Genomic DNA, 18130 nt, shown 5'->3' with positions numbered 1-18130 from the left:
ATTGAAACGTACATCATTTTCCCACATAAGTGCATCAAAACAATTTGGAAAGAATGTAACTTTCTTCTCTAGATCACACAGTGGGGATTACAAGGTTTGTATTGACAGCACTACGTGTAAATCATCTGCAAACGTAACTGGGTCCATTATCAGTCATCATCATTTGAAGGGAAGGATGGAAAAGAACAAAGCCTAGCTAATACGCTCCGGTAATTTGTTGGGTTACGATGTCACAGAGGAGACGGACAGCTCAACAAGGAACCACTCTGCCGTGATCACGGAGCCGGGGAACGGGATGGGCGGCAAGATGTATGGCGCAGCCGTAGCTGTGCCCGCCCTTCTAGGCAGGTACCCAGTCACTTTGACAAGGTGTCAAAAGTGTATGCCCACGTCCTCATCACCTGTCATGCATTAAAGAGAAATGGAAACCTATTAACGGCCAATAACCTCGGTGGGTACACCGTCCAAAGAGCAACGTCACAGTTTGACAACTGGCCATCCCGGTTCCCTGGGCTTCATTCTTGGAGAACCTTAAAAACCACTCCTCTGTCCTCAAGAAGTGCTGCCTACTTGTCCTATCTTTAGCTCAGGGATACAGCACGTTCACGTGGACTTTAATGTCTGCACAGATTTGACTGTCTTTCTCCAGGTTCACTTGTCCATTCTGAAGAGGCCTGAGTTAAGTCCAAACTCCATAAGATCAATTCCCTCCAGTGACAACTCAACGAGCCTGCAATTACAAACCAACTGAACAGGACTGTCCTCAGCTAAAAATGTCACCCGCCCTTCACTGCTTTCTTAATCTCCTGTCCTGGCTAATTGCAACAGTCTAACACCACCCTCCACCAAGTTCCCCAACTATGTCAAATAGAAAGTAAAGTCCATAAAAGAGGTGACAACTCCATAGTCACATCTGAATTCCTAGCATATATTAATGTCAATAAATAGAACTATGATTATGGCTTCTTTCCTTTAAAACCTTTCTGGTTATTTAAATGAGACCATGGAAGGGAGGTGTTTGGGTCCAGTATCTTGATCCAGAAGACTCTGGAGACATTTTTCTAAATGGCTGCCCACTGATTCATTCAAAACACAACTTCTCTTTCCAGGAGGAGCTGTGATTTTCTGCCAGTTTGTTGTCAGTCTCATGCCAGAACAGATTTAAACTAAATACTTACATTGGATATGTTATTTTTCCCCGCTTCCAAAAAAATTGACTTTCCTTACTTCCTTGCCTTGAGGAATGCTTTTTTACTTTTCTTTCTAATTCACCCTTTTATAAAGCAGGATTCTCAGGATGTGCTTGGCCTTACATAAGAACAGCCATCCAACTCCCAGTGTGAGAGGCCTGGGGCTCACCTCCTGCCCTCCTGTCAAGGCAACTGAAACTCAGTTCAGGAGCCAACTGGCCCCCAGGGCTTCTAAGGCTCGTGTATCTCCCAGAATCCCTGCTTTCTGGTTGACTTGGCTTCTGAGGATTTCCCCTCACTTTCTTGACAATTAGCTGTGCAGCTTGAAAGATGAGGAAGGAAGGTCTTATTTCTTAATCAGCATTTTAAGGAACTTATGTAATGAAGGTTTTCAAGAGTTTCTAGAACCCTCCATTGCCGAGACAGAAAACACACTAGATATATTCTAAATCTAGCTATCATGTGCATTTTTTATTTGCTTTTGTTTTCTTAACTGCTAACAGACATTTTTGAATTAAAAAATAAAATAAGGCCCCAAATAGGATAGAACATTGAAGAGGAAACAAAATTAAAGGGCAAAGACAGAAAAATGATAAGTACTCTACAAAGTTAATAGAAAAAATACACTATGGATCAGATCAGCAGTTCTCAGTAACAGCTAATTGAAACCTGACCATGAGGTAAAATGTCTCTCCTGTCAGGAGACGGCCAACAGAAAACAGAATTAAATCAACAAACTAAAATTCTAAGTCTGGCGAAGTAGAGAAGTCTACCAGCTAAATGTGTTTTCTTCTGGAAAAGAGGGAGACTCACAAGATCTTTTCTGTGGAGCCTGAGCCCAGGTGAGGATGGTGAATTGAGCTCTGTAAGTACCCAATTAGCAAAGTGAGTGATGAATAAAGAGACGTGAGCTTTGATGACAGAGATGATACTACTATTCACTTGTCCTGTAAGTATGTCTTCACGTTCAATGATCAATACCTCGGCGTCCTCAGGGATTGAGATTATAGGAAAATGCACAGCCCGGGCCTAGACCTCCTCTGTGATTGTGGCACTGCACTTAGATGTTTCAAGGGCACCACCAACTCCACCCTCTGCCTCTCCCAGCTCAGTCCCATCACTCACAGATGTGACTGGACCCCTCCTTCAGGGCCCAATTTCCTCAGTCAATGAGTCACACCACCCACACCTCACCTACAAAGTTCTCACTGGCACTCCCTCAGCACTGACTGTGTGCTGGGGACCACGCTGCACATTGTGCACACGTTATCTCACTGGATCTCCACAGAAGTCCTGGGAAGTCGGTATATCACTGCTTCAAGTAATAAGATAAATTGTTTCACTTCCTTGAGTGCGTCATCCAAAGTGACACGGCTACTGAGCCACAAACATGGGACTGAAAACCATTTGAAAATTGAACACTGCTACACCTCATAGCCACCCTACTCTGACTTATCACATCACCTCCTGCCGAGCCTTCTAAATGTTTCTAAGCATTCTACAAGACAAAAGTGATCTACGAGAGCACCCCTCTCCCCTACTTAAATTCTGACAATGACGTTCCACTTCCCTTAGGAGAAAGCCCCACCGGGCCTGAGCACAGCCCAACGGCCCGGCATCCGCGTTCCCTGCGCGGCCGCGCCGCCTCACCCACCACGCAGTGCTACACGTGCCGTGTCCAGGACAGGGATGCTGACTCCGTACAACCCTGGGCTCGTCTTACTCAAACAATGATCAACCTCTTCAGTGCTGACTCTCAGAAAAATGTTTTCTCTGGATGAATCAGTATCTTTTTCCTTACAACTTCCCATCATTGATAATGAGCTCCCCCCAAAAGAGAGAAAACCTAATACTCAGACTCCTTATCTGTAAAGTGTGAATAACAAGGAAATATGAGAGGTTTTAAGCGGAATAATATTCATGTGAGGCTGAGGGACAATTCCCAACATACAGTAAGCACTCAATATGTGCTTACTTAATATTAATAAAATAGATTCCATTCCAGCAACCTTAAATCAATGCTTTATGGCTTTGTCCAAAAGACTACCGACAAACTATTGGACGAACCCCTTTGAGCAGATCCACCCAAGCGTACTGGGATAGGTAAGACTTGACTCCAGTTACAGCTGCAGCCAACCAGCACTACGGGGCGGGGGCAGTTTGCTCAAACTCTTACATGTTGTTTGAGCATTTAGTTGTAGTTATTGAATAAAGACAGGTATTATATAGTCAAAGCTCCTGAAACATAAATCTTCAAAGATTGATGCAAATTAGTTTCAAGTACAACACTCTCACTAGAAATTATTTGAAAATTATAGTCTTAGCTCCTCCACACATCGAAAGGGCATTTTCTTAATGTATCTGACTATATACACTGAAAGGATTGTTTAAAAGAAATTAAGATGAAGCCATAATGAATAAGCTTTCAGTATAATCTGCACAAAGCCCCACCCAAGGGTCTCACTTCTCACTTCCACATAAGTGTTCAGGTAGCTTAACCTGGGTCTTGGTTTCTTATGACACGGGGGTGGGAAGAATTGTGGATAGATTTATGTAGCAAATATAAATCTAGGGTATTTGCTGTGTAGGAATCCTAGAAATAAATAAATTGATATATAGTCCCACCCTTAGGAAGCTCAGCCTTTCCAACTACAACAGCATTAAAAATAAAATGAGAGATACATTTAAGAAAATTTTACAAGATTTGCACATTGAACATTTTGAAGTATCACCAAAAAAAAATTAAAACATCTACATATATGGAAGGCATCCCATGTTCATGGAATGGTAGACAATATTGTTAAAAATGTTAAGACTCCCGAAAGTGATCTACAAATTTAATGGAATCCCTATCAAAATTCCAGCTGACTTCTTTGCAAAAATTGAAGAACTGATGCCAAAATTCATATGGAAGTGCAAGGGACCCAGGTCAGCCAAAACAATCTTGAAAAAGAAGAGCAAAGTTGGAGGACTCACTCAATGGTTACTACAAATCTATAGTACTCAAGTCATTATGGTACTGGCATAAGTTTGGATGCATAAATCTATGAGAAACAATAAAAAATCCAGGGGGGAAACTTACATTTACAGTCATTTTTCCAGAAATGTGCCAACAAAACTCCATTGAAAGAATAGTCTATTCAACAAATGGTGCAGAGACACCTGGGTATCTGAAGGCAAAAGAATGAATCTGGAATCTGGACCCCCGTATTTTATATAACAAATAAAATATTAATTCAAAATGGATCACAGACGGAAACGTAAAAACTAAATGTATAAACATTCTAAAAGAAGACATAGTTTAAATCTTTGTGGTTCAAGGATATGCTATGGCTTCCTAGATACAATGCCAAGAGCACAAGTGAAAAAAAAGAAAGATAAAATTGACTTCATCAAATTTGAAACCATTTGTTACAAAGGACATCATCAAGAAAGTGAAATGAAAGGGGAAGGGTGTAGCTCAAGTGATAGAGTGTGTGCTTAGCAAGAAAAATAAAATGAATAAATCTAATTACCTCCCCTAGAAAGAAATTGTTTTAATGTTTAAAAAAACTAAAGTGAAACGACAATCTGCAGAATAGGAGAAAAATTTTGCAAATCATATATCTAATAAGAGACTAGTATCCAGGATATAAAACAAATGCTTACAACTGACCAATACAAAGAAAATCGACCCAATTTTTAATTATGCCAAGTATTTAAATAGATACACAATTGGCCAATAAGCATATGAAAAGATGCTCAGCATCACTAGCGAAATCAACATCAAAATGATATCTGATTTTACACTCACTAGGATGGTTATAATCAAAACATGGACAATAACAAGTGTCGGTCAGGAGGCAGAGAAATGGGAACCCTCAATACGCAGCCATTGGAAAGGGGCAATGGTGCAGCTTCTTTGGAAAAGCCTGGTGTTTCCTCAAAAGGTTAGAATTATATGGCACAGCAATTCCACTCCTAGATATAGAGTCATCCCTCAGTATCCTCGGGGGGTTTGTTTCAGGAACCCCCCACCCTGGATACCATAATCCAAGGATGTTCGAGTCCCTTTACAATCAGCCATCTGGATCCATGAAGTGGAAACTACAGAAATGGCGGGCCAACTGTACAGCCAACAGAATGAAAATATATTCTCACAAAAACTTGCACATCAATATTCATGGCAGTATCATTCAGAGTAGCCAAAGGTTACAAACAATATCCATCCATCAATGAACAGATAAACAAAATTACCAAGAATAGTCCCACAAACTTTTGGTCATTAAATCTTTGACAAAGTAGGTGAGAACATACAATGGAGTAGACAGCCTCTTCAGAAAATGGTGTAGGGAAAAGTGGACAGCTGAATGTAAATCAATGAAGTTAGGCCACTCCCTCACAGCATACACAAAAATAAATTAAAATGGCTTAAAGACTTAAACATGTAGACAAGACACTATAAACCTCTTAGGAGAAAACATAGGCAAAACATCTGACATACATCTCAACAATGTTTTCCTAGAGCAGTCTACTCAAGCAATAGAAATTCAAGCAAAATAATACAAGTAGGATCTAATTAAACTTACAAGCTTTTGCACAGAAAAGGAAACAAAAAGCAAAACAAAAAGACAATCTATGGAATGAGAGAAAATAGTTGCAATAAATGAAACTGACAAGGGCTTAATTCCCAGAATATGTAAACAGCTTTTACACTTAATAAGAAAGAAAAACAAACAATTCAATTCAAAAATGGGCAGAAGTCCTAAAGAAACTTTTCTCCAATGAAGACATACAAATGGCCAATAGGCACATGAAAAAAATGCTCAATATCATTATCAGAGAAATGCAAATCAAAACTGCAATCAAGACTCAACTCTCACCAGTCCGAATAGCCATCATTCAGAAGTTCACAGACAGTAAATGCTGGAGTGGCTACGGAGAATTGGGAACCCTCCTGCACTGTGGTGGGAATGCAGTTTGGTGGAGCCATTGTGGAAAACTGTATAGAGGTTCCTCAAAAGACAAAAAATTGACCTCCCATATGACCCAGCAATCCCACTCCTGGACATATATCCAGAAGGAACCCTAACTCAAAAAGACACTTTTACCCCAATGTTCACAGCAGCACTATTTACAATAGCAAGACATGGAAACAACCTAAATGTCCACTGAAAGATGACTGGATAAAGAGACTGTAGTATATTTCTCCAATAGACTACTATTCAGCCATAAAATAATAATAAAGTAATGCCATTTGCAGCAACATGAATGGACCTGGAGAATGTCATTCAAAGAAAAGTAAGCCAGAAAGATAAAGAAAAATACCATATGAGATCGCTCACATGTGGAATCTTAAAAAAAAAAAATCAAAAATCAAAGACACAGAAAGATAAACTTATCTACAAAACAGAAACAGACACAGAGACATAGAAACCAAACTATGGTTACCAGAGGGGAGAGGGTGTGGGAAGGAATATATTGATAGTTCAAGATTTGCAGATACTGAGTATGTATAGAATAAACCGCAAGTTTATACTGTATAGCACAGGAGAATATATTTAATATCTTATAGTAACTTATGTTTAAAAGAATATGAAAATGAATACAGGTATGTTCCTATTTAACTGAATTGTTGTGCTGTACACAAGAAACTGACACAACATTATAAACTGACTAGACTTCAATGAAAGTATTTTTAAATAGACCAAAAACGAAAAAAAAGAAAAAGGATATTATGAAACCAAAAGAATAAAGTACTGACTCAGGCTACATTATGGATGAACCTTGAAACTTTATGCTAAAATAAGCCAGACACAAAAGGACAAATAGTGCCCTTTAAGGTGAACTGTATCTAAGCGTTTACTGTACTACTTCTGTAAATTTTCCGGAGGTTTGAAGTCTATCAATATCAAAATAAAATGTATTATTCATTAAAATCATAAAACGCTTCCTCACAGGAGGGCTTTAATTATTAAATGCAAAAATGCATGTAAAGCTCCTGGAAAAACACTATGCACGTCCACACACAGACACTGCTGTCACTGCCGCTCAGAGGGTGGTGCCAGCGCTGATGAGGGCTGCCTCCACTCGCTGCCCTGCAGACAGGAGTGAGGGCCTGGGCTCTGACAGGCAGGGTGAGCGTGACCCTGGGTCAGACACAGCCATGCCCCAGACTCTGCGTTACCCAACTTTCTTATACAAACTGCAACATGTAATGTAAGGCTACAGGGATTTATCTTACAACACAGGGAATACAGCCAATGTTTACAGTAACTATAAATGGAGCATCTATTGTACACCTGAAACATATCATATTTCAAATCATCTATATCTTTGTAAAAAATTAAAAAATAATTTAAAAATGTTATCACTTTAATATTCAATTCGGTATTTAAGTAACTACTAAACAGCTTAGAATGTATAAAAGCATTTAAGTGTGCTGTTTGTTTACATATTTATTTACTTTCAGCCTCCTGCTAAAAGAGAAATTAAACAATTTTTTTAAACACACCTTAACAACCATAACAACAAAAAGGCAAAACTGAAAGTGAAGAGAAATTGGAGATTCAATACTTAAATGAAACCTGGGGGAGGTAAAGTCATAAAAATGGATTCCCTGGAGTCAGGGCAAGTGTTAAAGGCCGACTAGAAATTCAGCTGTAAGATTCTTGGCAGCTAAAGCAAAAAGAAAAGATCATGGGGGGGGTGGTAGAGGGTGTGCTTAGCGTGCACGGGGTCCCGGGTTCAAGCCCCAGGGCCTCCACTAACAGATAAATACACCTAATTACCTACCCCCCCAAAAGAGTCCCAAAGAAAAGAAAAAGAGAAATTTCTTTCCAAAAAAACCTGATATTAAATTTGGATTAAATACTTAAAAAAAAAAAAAAAAGAAATATAGAAAAGATGAATGACACTGTGAAGGAAAAGCCCAGCTGGGCTAACGAGCTAAGTCACAAATCTAAGTGTGATAAGTGTCGGTTTACTGATCTAAGTATTGCTGGGCTAACTCGTAAATCTGAAGTTTAGTGTCAGTTGAATGGGCTAATAAGCTAACTCGTAAATCCAAGGTCAACAATTGTCAGTAAAGTGATCTGTTCCAAATTCATAAGCTTCAGTGTACTGATTCCTTGCTTTTTGTTGTTTGAGCCTTATTGGCTAATAGCCCCTTACTTGTAATTAACCCTATAGAACCTCATGTGCAGGTCTTGGAGGTGCTCAGAGCTTCAGAACAGAAGCCCCTCTGAGCCCGCCGGCGTAATAAATCTCAGTGCATGTTTCTTGGCTGGCCTGTTGTTTCTGTAACAACACAAGCGATAATGTCCTTGAGATAAATCTGTGATGGCTGCTGGCAGGTCCCCATGTCTCACGTGGCAAAATCTGAAACATCTTTTTCACCACTCAGAGTCATCATAAGCCCACTCCACACTTCCTGCTGTTAAATGCAGGAGCACAGGCAGGTCCCGGCCTTTGCTCTCTCTGTGTCATCACAGTGAGACAGGATGGAAGGGGCAGAGCACAGCCATTCAAGGAAGGCCACAGCAATTAACAACAAAATGGTGAAGGATTCAACCCCCAGTAGGCCTTGAGGCTCAGGATGAAGAGATTTAACTTCTAGCAGAGCTTGAGCTTCATTATACACCCATTGTAATAGTAACATGGTGAATAACATGCCCCAAGGCACCATGGCAGTCCCAAGGCTAGCCACAAAAGGTCAAAGGGTGGGAAATGGCCAACTCCCTGGGAATCCCAGCCCATTGCCCTTAGGCTGGTCCTTCTATATATTAGCAAATGAAACCACCAAGCCCAAGAAAACGAGCAACACAGCGCCACCTCGCGGTCACCCCTCTCTCTCCCTCTTCGGAGAAAGCCCACACTCTGTGGAGTGTGTACCTACTTTTAATCTGAGCACCCAAACCCCACACCTCGTGGCCTTTCTCTTGCCTTTCAATGTGTCTCTGTGAATAAATCTACCTTTCCTCAACACTGGCTTGCTCTTGAAAACTTTACTGCACAAAGCCAAGGAACAAAATCTGGTGGGACACATCCCAGGGGCTCAACCAAAGCCTGGGACACAGCCCTTCTCATGCCTCACATTTTATTCCTTGTATCAACAGGACTGGGTTGTGAAGGGAGCTCTGAGGCCCCAGCTAAGGGACAGAAGCTGCCCCCAGGGCTCGAATTGGCGGGCAGCCTCTTCCCCAGCAGGAGCCTTGAGGTCTGCACGGTTCTGTGTTTCTCTGTTGTGCTGACTCCACAGCCACAGAGCGTTCTCCCTAGGCCTGTCCCCACAAAACCCTTCTCTCCAAAATACAAGCACATCATGTCACAGTCCTCTTGTTCAACCAGGAAATGCTTAACCCACTTTTTCCCTCCACAGTAAAGTACCTAACTGTCCTCCCTCCCATCCCAACACTTCTTTCTTTGTGAGAACTCTGCACTCCCCACACACCATCCTGAATGCCGGTGCCTTGCTGGATGGGACCGAGATGTTTCAGTCTCACACAGCCTGCATCCTTTCACTTTCCCCTTGTTACCATAAAAAAGCCTTTCCTGAGTCACCCACAAATCTGATTCTGAACTTCATAAAGTGCTGAGGTTGCAGTCACTGTGTGCATACCTCCCAGGTTTTGACTAAGTTTCCTTCACGAGTTCTTCATTAAGGAGCTGCATCAAGAAGTTGAAAGAGAATATTCTTACATCTGAGCGGAGGAGCCTGCAAAAAATTTAAATGGCTTTGAAGAGAGAGTTAACCAGGGACAGAGAGGTCGCAGGTCCTAGTCAACAGTGTCATGAGGCAAAATGTTCTTCAAAGGCTCAGAGTGGCTTCTGAATGCGGAGACGGCAGGGAGGAGGTGACACGCAGTGAGTGGGGTGAGTGACACAGGGTACGCTCCCCCAGCTGGGGAAGAATTGGATTTTGTTCTAGTTTTCCAAACAAATTCTTACTACCTTTTTCTCCTATTGTCACATACCATTTCCTACTAATTAAGAATATCAATGTCAGTCATTTGGGACACTTGGGAGAAGCAACACGATGCCATTCACAGGGCTGGGACATGACAGCCACACCAGTCTAGGTTGAAAGACCAGTGGGGGTATTTCCATGGTGATCACGGGCATGCAGCAAACTGCTCAGCTTCAATGACCTCATCTCAAAGGTGGGGCAATAAAACTACCAAGAAAAGTGCGTGATGATTATGGAAGACATCTGTTTACTAGGTAAGTGCCCGTGACAGCTGCAGCTTAATGGGGAATGAGTATGATTAACAAGGCCCTGTCTACCTGGCCACACGCTCCCTGCCTTCCTGCCTTGGTGCAGCAGCAGAGTTTGTTTAGCTGAGATGAACGCCCCCAGAGCAGCCCCGACGGGAAAGCTCGCAGCTCTGCATTACGAGGCGTGTTCCTTTCCTTCTCAGTGCTGGTCACAGTTTGCTGTCATCTGTTTTTATGATTATCCCTTTTGTAACTTCCTCTCCTCCGGAGTTTTTGCTCAAGCAGTGCAGAGCCAGGTGTGTCTTGTGGCCTGCCCGATATTCTGGGCTGGGAAACAGCCGACTCCACATCTGGTTCTGGTGCTGAATGGAGAGGGCAGAAGGCCCTGGGGCCCATGCTGAACAGAGGCCCCTGCACCCAAAATTATGGTCTGACTTTGGGCAAATTACACAGTCTTCTTTACCCTGAGATTCCTCATCTGTCCATGAAAATAACTTCCCATGGCACACAGAGTTACCAAGATTAAAGGGAATCACCATATTCACAACCTATACAAGGGGCTACCAGTGCATCCTCAACAGACACATGCTGCCTTTACGGCTCTGACACATGCCAAGCGGGGCGGCCGCACACAGTGAACACTGCTAAGTGCCAGTGTGTTAAGTGCTTCATGTGTGCTACAATACTCTTTAGAACTTACAACAATCCCAGGAAGAAACGAATATTATCATGCCCATTTCACAGATTCACCAACAGGTTAAGAGAGGTTGCATTCTAGTCCAAGGCCGTATGGTGAGGAAATGCCGATTTAAACCGGAATCTGGGCCCAGGCCTAGGCTCCGTCTCTCTCCCATCCACCTGACCATTTGCCTATGAATTCCACCTGTCCAATACACAAGTTTGCAGCCGGCCAGCTCTTAAATGCAATGTGTGCCACCATTTGTCAATGTTGGTTAATTACCATAAACTGTTCTCAGAAACCACTACAGAAAAGAAAGGTGGACTTAAGGAATTCTGCATTGCCTTCTCCTGTATTGTGCAGAAACCATTCCCTACACCACCAAATCCAAATGTATGCTTCCTCCATGTTTATGTTTGCACACGGCTTATTAAAGAAGAATGTACCTGCAATAATTCCATTTCGGTTGCTTTCCAAGTTTGCAGATTATCCATAATCAGTCCGTGAATGAAAATACTACAATGTGAATGAAAATACTGCAACCATGTCAGTAAACAAAGAGTGCTGAAACCAAGTCATTAGCGGCTGCCGCCAACTCCCAGCGAGGACAGGCCTGCAGCCCAGCAGCTGCAGCAACTCACAATGGTGCCCTCTGAGCAGACATAGAATAAGAAAGGACAGGATACTGGCCCTAGGTAGCTAGGTGCTTGTTTAAAGAATGAATTCAGGGAGTCCAAAATATTTGCTTCCTCCCATACATAGAAAAGCACTAAATTCTTGAACTTGAGATACCTGGCTTTCTTTAGATAACAAGCAATCTTTTACTGTTCCAACAACCTGGTCTTTGTTGTAAAGCTCCTATATATCCTAGCTCCTCCTCAACCTCTTGGGAGCAGTCCCTCAGAGAGATCTGAGAGGCTGTCATCACGGCTCGAGTCGTCCCGCCAAGTAAAACATAACTCTTAACCTTTAGGCTGCACAAGTATTTCAGTCAACAGTTTTGGACACCATGAAGGGACCCAGAGCAGACTTTCTCCACCTGAACTCTCCGAGTATCTGGAGCCTTGGTACCATAAGTGGCCCTTTGTGCCCATCTGCCTCCTCGGGGGGTCCAGATGAATTTGGGTGAGTCTCACTTGGTTCTCGGAAATCACATATTGTTTGATGATCCTGAGTTTTATTTGGCGGTGTTTCCAGGTAACTGGCCCTCCAGTTGAAAGATACTGTGGTGAATTACCCACCCAGTGGAGACATACTGGGTGGGGCCTGGTTGAAAGATAACGGGAAATACCCACCTTGCGGAGACGTCCGATGTGGGGCTGGTGGAAACATACCAGGAAAATACTCACCCAGTGGAGACGTCCTGAGTGTGTCCAAGTTGAAGGACACTGGGTTCAGGGCTGAGTGGTTAGGTAAGAGGTTGGTCTAATGTTTTCCTCAATTTGGTTACCTCCTTTGAATTTTTCAGGATAAAAGTAAAACTCTTATGAGTAATCTTTCAACTCCAAAAATGGGACCCTCCTCCTGGCTGGTAGCAGCTTTCTCTGGTGACAGAGAATCTTGCAGGAGTGGTAGAGGCAAAGACTTCATGCCATAGAGTTGTCCCTGAGGGAAATCTTACTAGCAAATTTATTGTGAGAACCCGACCTTACAATGTGGAATAGAACTTTCAAAAAAAATAAAAAACAGAAAAGAAAATAAAAAATGACAGATTGCCAGCCTCCAACTATTACCCCAGCCAGGTTTATGTACGTACAAAACTTACAGCATTAATTGGGAATTAGAAAAAAAAAAAACCTCACTATGAAAGTAACTAACCAGGCCTGATAAAAACATTTTTTGGAATTCTGAACTTATACAAACAAAATTCCCATTAGGGGGAACTTGGATTTCTCTTCCTGTGTCCTTGAAATGTAAACGTTTTATCTTTCTCTGGGTTTTTAAGTGTGTGTATGTATGTATATATAAGTTTACTTTTTTTTAAAGGAAACCTTGGACTCTGCCATACAAAAGGTTCAAGTATTGTGTACATATGGTGGCCACACAAATAAATTGGGATTCTAAGCAATTCTTTGTACCAATTGTCAGATATTTTGCCATCTTAAACTTTGTTTCATCAGCCTGGACCACAAAGGCCTTTAGCTTTTGAAGAGTAAACCTTTGAATTTTATTTAGGCAACACCCCCACTCTCATGTGGAAGAGCCTCTTCATCTTATTGGTTTAAAATCACTATATATATATTATATATATATATTATATAATAATAATATATATATTATTATATATATATATATAAAATGATGGCCATATGATGGATCCTTTAATTTGGAAAAACTTTTAAATTGGTGAGAGTTGAAAGAGATCTCATTATAAACAGCTGTTTTATTGGTATCTATTAAAATCAATTTTAAAGGTAGAAAAATATATCTAATGTTTAAGCTAAGAATTTAGTGAAAAAAATAAAACTGGTTTGAAAAGCTACATTTGTGTTTTTCCTTTCCGATAAATGGTTCTAGGGATGCTAATAAAAACTTAGAATAATTAATGTTAATTAGGTTGAATAACTGGAAAAAGGATTGTTAAAATGTCGAAAAAAAAAGATAAGGGGCTTAACCCAAGTGGATAAATATTTTTATATGATTATTTTGAATGAGATAAATAAAATGGACATTTTTGGATTTAGGTACAAGGTTTTGATACTACACTACATAAAGTAAAAATAAAGGGCCAAAGAGATCACCTACTGCCCCCCAACATTAAAGTTCAAACAAGTCCGTTTTATTTGCCACAGTTTAAAATATATGTATATATAGACTGAAATACTTGATCAATGATTGGGACAACAGACCAATTAATCAAATTAAAAATTGAGAAGGGTCTAAGCTCTTTGGCTGAAACTTGGGCATCCTAGAGACTTTTCTATAAAATTAGATACAATGCACACACACAAAAAAAATGGCTTCTGGCACTCCTTCTATAAATAAGAATTATTGATTTAAACATAAATATAAAACTTAAAGGTATAAGATTTAATAAAATTGAGATAAAAGTTTGTAAAATCGGTATATTTAAATGGTCTTTATATAAAAGTTTTGCTTAATTATGTTGTGGGATAGATCTGTTTCAATGGAAAAACGCTTCCCCTTCTTGGTTTTATAAGTCTGGGCACAAATCTGTCCCTCAGAAAATATTAATTGAACAAAGTAAAAGAAACCAACAGAGTTACATGAGCCGTCCAGTATAACGTAAAACTAAAAACTAATATTCAGTGGCTAATAAAAAAATATAATAAGAGGTTTACCCTGGGTTTAACTTATAACTCAAGGAAAAGAGACCTTACTAAATGCCTTATGCAAGCTTTGGAAAACATGATAAATTAAACCTTAAGGTTTTAAAAGATGGAATTCTTTGTTTACAGCTCTTCTCACTGATAAAAAAAAATGCCAATTAAGGAGAGAAAATTGGGTCTGGGTGACAGAGCAGTTCTCTGGGGAATTGGAAGATTGTGTCTTTGTCTTGCAGATCAGAAATGGAAATACAGCAAACAGTGACCTAGGACTGAGCCTAATTAGCTCAACGAAATAAAACTTAAGGCCAAGAAATTTTTGGCATTTTAGAACTCAGAACTCTGACGTGTCCTTCAGACTTTGTCAAGAAATCTTAAATGTCTGTTTCATAAATAGCAAGCCTCAGTGATTTGAGCAAGCAAATTCACTTTACTCCAACTATTATTATACCTATCTTATAAGTAAGTTTTAAAGCGAAGCTATGAGATCCCTAGCTTTTGTCTGTTTATAAGACTGTGTACACATTATTGATGTGAGATATTTCTACAGCTAAAAAAAATCAAAGTCAAAGAGATCTGCTTAATTGACGTAAAACATAAGAGCTTGAAAATTAAGTATTTTTAAAATAAAAACTGAACAAATTGACTTTCAGCGTCACGTGAACTGGAAAATATTCAATATTAAGATAATATTTGATATTGTTTAATTTAAGAATGTTCTAATTAATATAGACATCTTTAAAGTCATCAATATTAAGTATAATGCATTTACTGTACCTAGGTTTAATGAAAGTCAAATAAGATCCTGTTATATCTGTTGCAGAATTGTCAAGAAAAAAAACAGTAATGTGGTGTGGTAAAATTTTAAGTAAATTAAATGCAAATGAGATGAGAGCTTTGGGTAAATTTTTAAAATATATTTTTAAAATGTATGCTTAAGATAATCTCTAAATGTTTGGTATCTTTAAATTCTAGAGTTGTGCTAAATTAAGTCAAATGATAAGATTTTATTAAATAGCTATGCCATTTTCAGATAAAATAAGATTGATATATGAATTACTTTACATATAACTTCCTCTTACAGAGAAAATAAAGGTGTTTAGAAATACTACTAAATGGATGATGCCACACTGAAATAGTCTCAATTATTAAGGGAATGATCTCAGTATCCTAGGAAAGTAAGTTAAATGTGTAAAGGAAATAATAAGAATGGAATTATATTTTGTTAATGAAAAATAGTGACTTTCTTCTGAAGCTGGTTACTTCTGAATGGAAGAGAAAATAAGGGACACACTAATATGAGAATAGAAAGCTGTGGAAGGCTTGTGGAAGAGGTACCCTGAGGAAAGAGTTTCATACGTGGTCGGAATTGGCTAAGTTTAGAATCAACTTGGGCAAAGTAAATGAAACTTAGAAGTAAGCAGGTACAAGACTAGATTTGGTTTTCTCGCTGTTAAGAGGAAAAAAATTTCTTAAAATGTTAATCCACCTTCAGTAACAGATTGTAAAACTTCTTATACCATTTAACTGATCTGTTCTGCCATTACCTTTGATGCATTTTCTTGTTAATGAATTAGTACTACGTTACAGTGATCTATATGTTTATCTGACCAAGTGTTCTGAAATCTTTAACAAGCTTCCCAAATATCAATTTCTAATTAAAGTTCTTTTAATCTCCAGTTAAGTTTGGGATGCTACAGATGGCCCCTGAAACATCCCAAAGAGAGATTTTAATCTAGTAAATTTCATTTGGCATGTTAAATAACACGGTATTGTCAAATGAATAATAAATCTTCTAAGGTTATATTGTATGAGAAAATATTATTAATATAGATATTGTAGAAATTATATGGACTCCCTAAAATTCTGGTATATCTGAAATGTTACCAGTGATAATTCTGGGTATAGTGACCAGGTTTCTTTATCGATTATAGTGTAACGGTGTTTAATCATGATTTTAAATCTTTTGTCATTTATAGACAGTTAATGGTTGTCTTCTGATGGTTTTGCAAAATGCTTGCTCTTCAAGGAGATTTACTGATTTCTAATAAATTTCAAACTATAGCAGTGAACTAAACTGGGTAAGAAATTTTAAATTTCCAATGAAAACTGTGATTAAAAGAATTAGTTACATGGGACTGAGTAAACTGGTGAATATGGTTATAATTTTTGATTTTGTTTAAAATACTACTGGCTTTTAACCTGTTTCCCAGACATAAAGAATCTCTTCTCTTTAAGCTAGCTATGATTCAAAGCAATTTGATAAATTATACCTATGTAATCAGACTTGGAACAGTTATATTTTCTCTCTATCTGATCCCTCAATAGACTAAAAACTCTTAGGTCCCCAGTGGCTCTATCAGACAAATGAGGAAGATCATCTCCTATCAGATATAAGAATCTCAATGTATTTTAAGGATTTTAAAGAGAAAAGAATTTACCTAAATCTGTAAGGCAGAAATCCATGACAAGCCCTTGACGGGGCTTTCCTGGCCTTAGCAAACCTTATTAACATTCTACACTGAGACTCCTAATTAAAAGTTCCAACACAGCCAATTTAAAAAAGCCTATATGATCAAATAATCAGACAACTTGTAAAGCAATTAATCTTGACATGGCTTTATTTGAGAAAAATGAGGGTAACTTTAGAGAGAAAAAAGATTATATTTTAGTGGATATTAAATTCTAGCTTTGTTAATTGACTTCCGTATTTACTAACACACTTCCCAATCATTCCTTGCTGTTATGTCACATTGCTGTACAGTTTAACTGAATTATTAATAGGATACTCTAGCTTTGTTTCTGAAGCTCACTAATCTATCCTTGGGTAAAGTTCCAATGCCCCATGACCTGCAGCCAGGGGATTATACAAACTGGAACAGGCATGACTTAAAGAACTGTCTCCAACCTGAATGGAAGGACCCTTTATCAGGTACTCTTAAATAGACCATACAAACCAAAGTTGAAGGAAACGGACTTTCGGGTTCATTTCCTATCAGAAATAGCCCCTGCAATGCACTGGCCTATAGAGCACTGCTCACCTTAAAACAATGCCCAAATGGAGAAAAAGCTACCAGGCCAGGATGAGAAGAAGACGATATCTGAGGTAGACAGCTGACCCAAGACACCGTACCAGGCCTGCATAAAAATTACTGTGATAATTTCTCCTACCTTTGATTATGAACTACTCCAATTGTTAAGTTTATGGTAAATTACCTATGTCTAGTTCTTCTGTGTTACCTTTGTGAGTTTCCCTACTCCAAGGCTCTAACTAGATAGCCCTCAGAAACGTTATTCTAAAAAGAAATTATAGTTCTGTTTAGGCCTCTGTTGATCTTACAAGGTGGGAGACCTCACCTGACCAATTAATACCTGCTCTGAGACTGACCATAAATATGAACTTTCTCATAAGATCACTCAAACTCAATCAGAAACACAAGCAAAATTTTAACCCCAAAATACAACTTCCCGACTATTAAATTCTTAATCGTGACTTTATTAACGTTACTAGCTGTATTACTTATATCCTATCTATTTTATAAAATTGTCTGTTACATTTCCTAAAGTGTAACTAGGCCTACAAAATTGATGATGACTAAACATCTTGAAGAAATAGATAAAATTTATAACCCTGAATAAAGTAATTGTAATAGTGTGATTCTAGGTATGGGAATGAGCAATGAAGGGAAAACACTTCCTGGATCATAACAAACAAGTAAGACAGGTGATCCAGAGAATTTTTAGTATCAACAGGGCCTGATAAAAAACTAGCACCTTGA

General features: G+C 39.1%; 1 long non-coding RNA gene across 4 annotated transcripts in view; it reads right to left on the bottom strand.

Moving 5' to 3' along the window:
- Positions 1-18130, bottom strand: part of LOC141577151 (uncharacterized) — a 55706-nt gene that overhangs the window by 2426 nt on the left and 35150 nt on the right. The window lies entirely within an intron of this gene.

The sequence above is a fragment of the Camelus bactrianus genome, chromosome 3 (genome assembly GCF_048773025.1).
Source record: "Camelus bactrianus isolate YW-2024 breed Bactrian camel chromosome 3, ASM4877302v1, whole genome shotgun sequence".
NCBI lineage: Eukaryota > Metazoa > Chordata > Mammalia > Artiodactyla > Camelidae > Camelus > Camelus bactrianus.
Note: the sequence above shows the minus strand (reverse complement) of the source record. Positions and strands in the feature narration are given on the sequence as shown.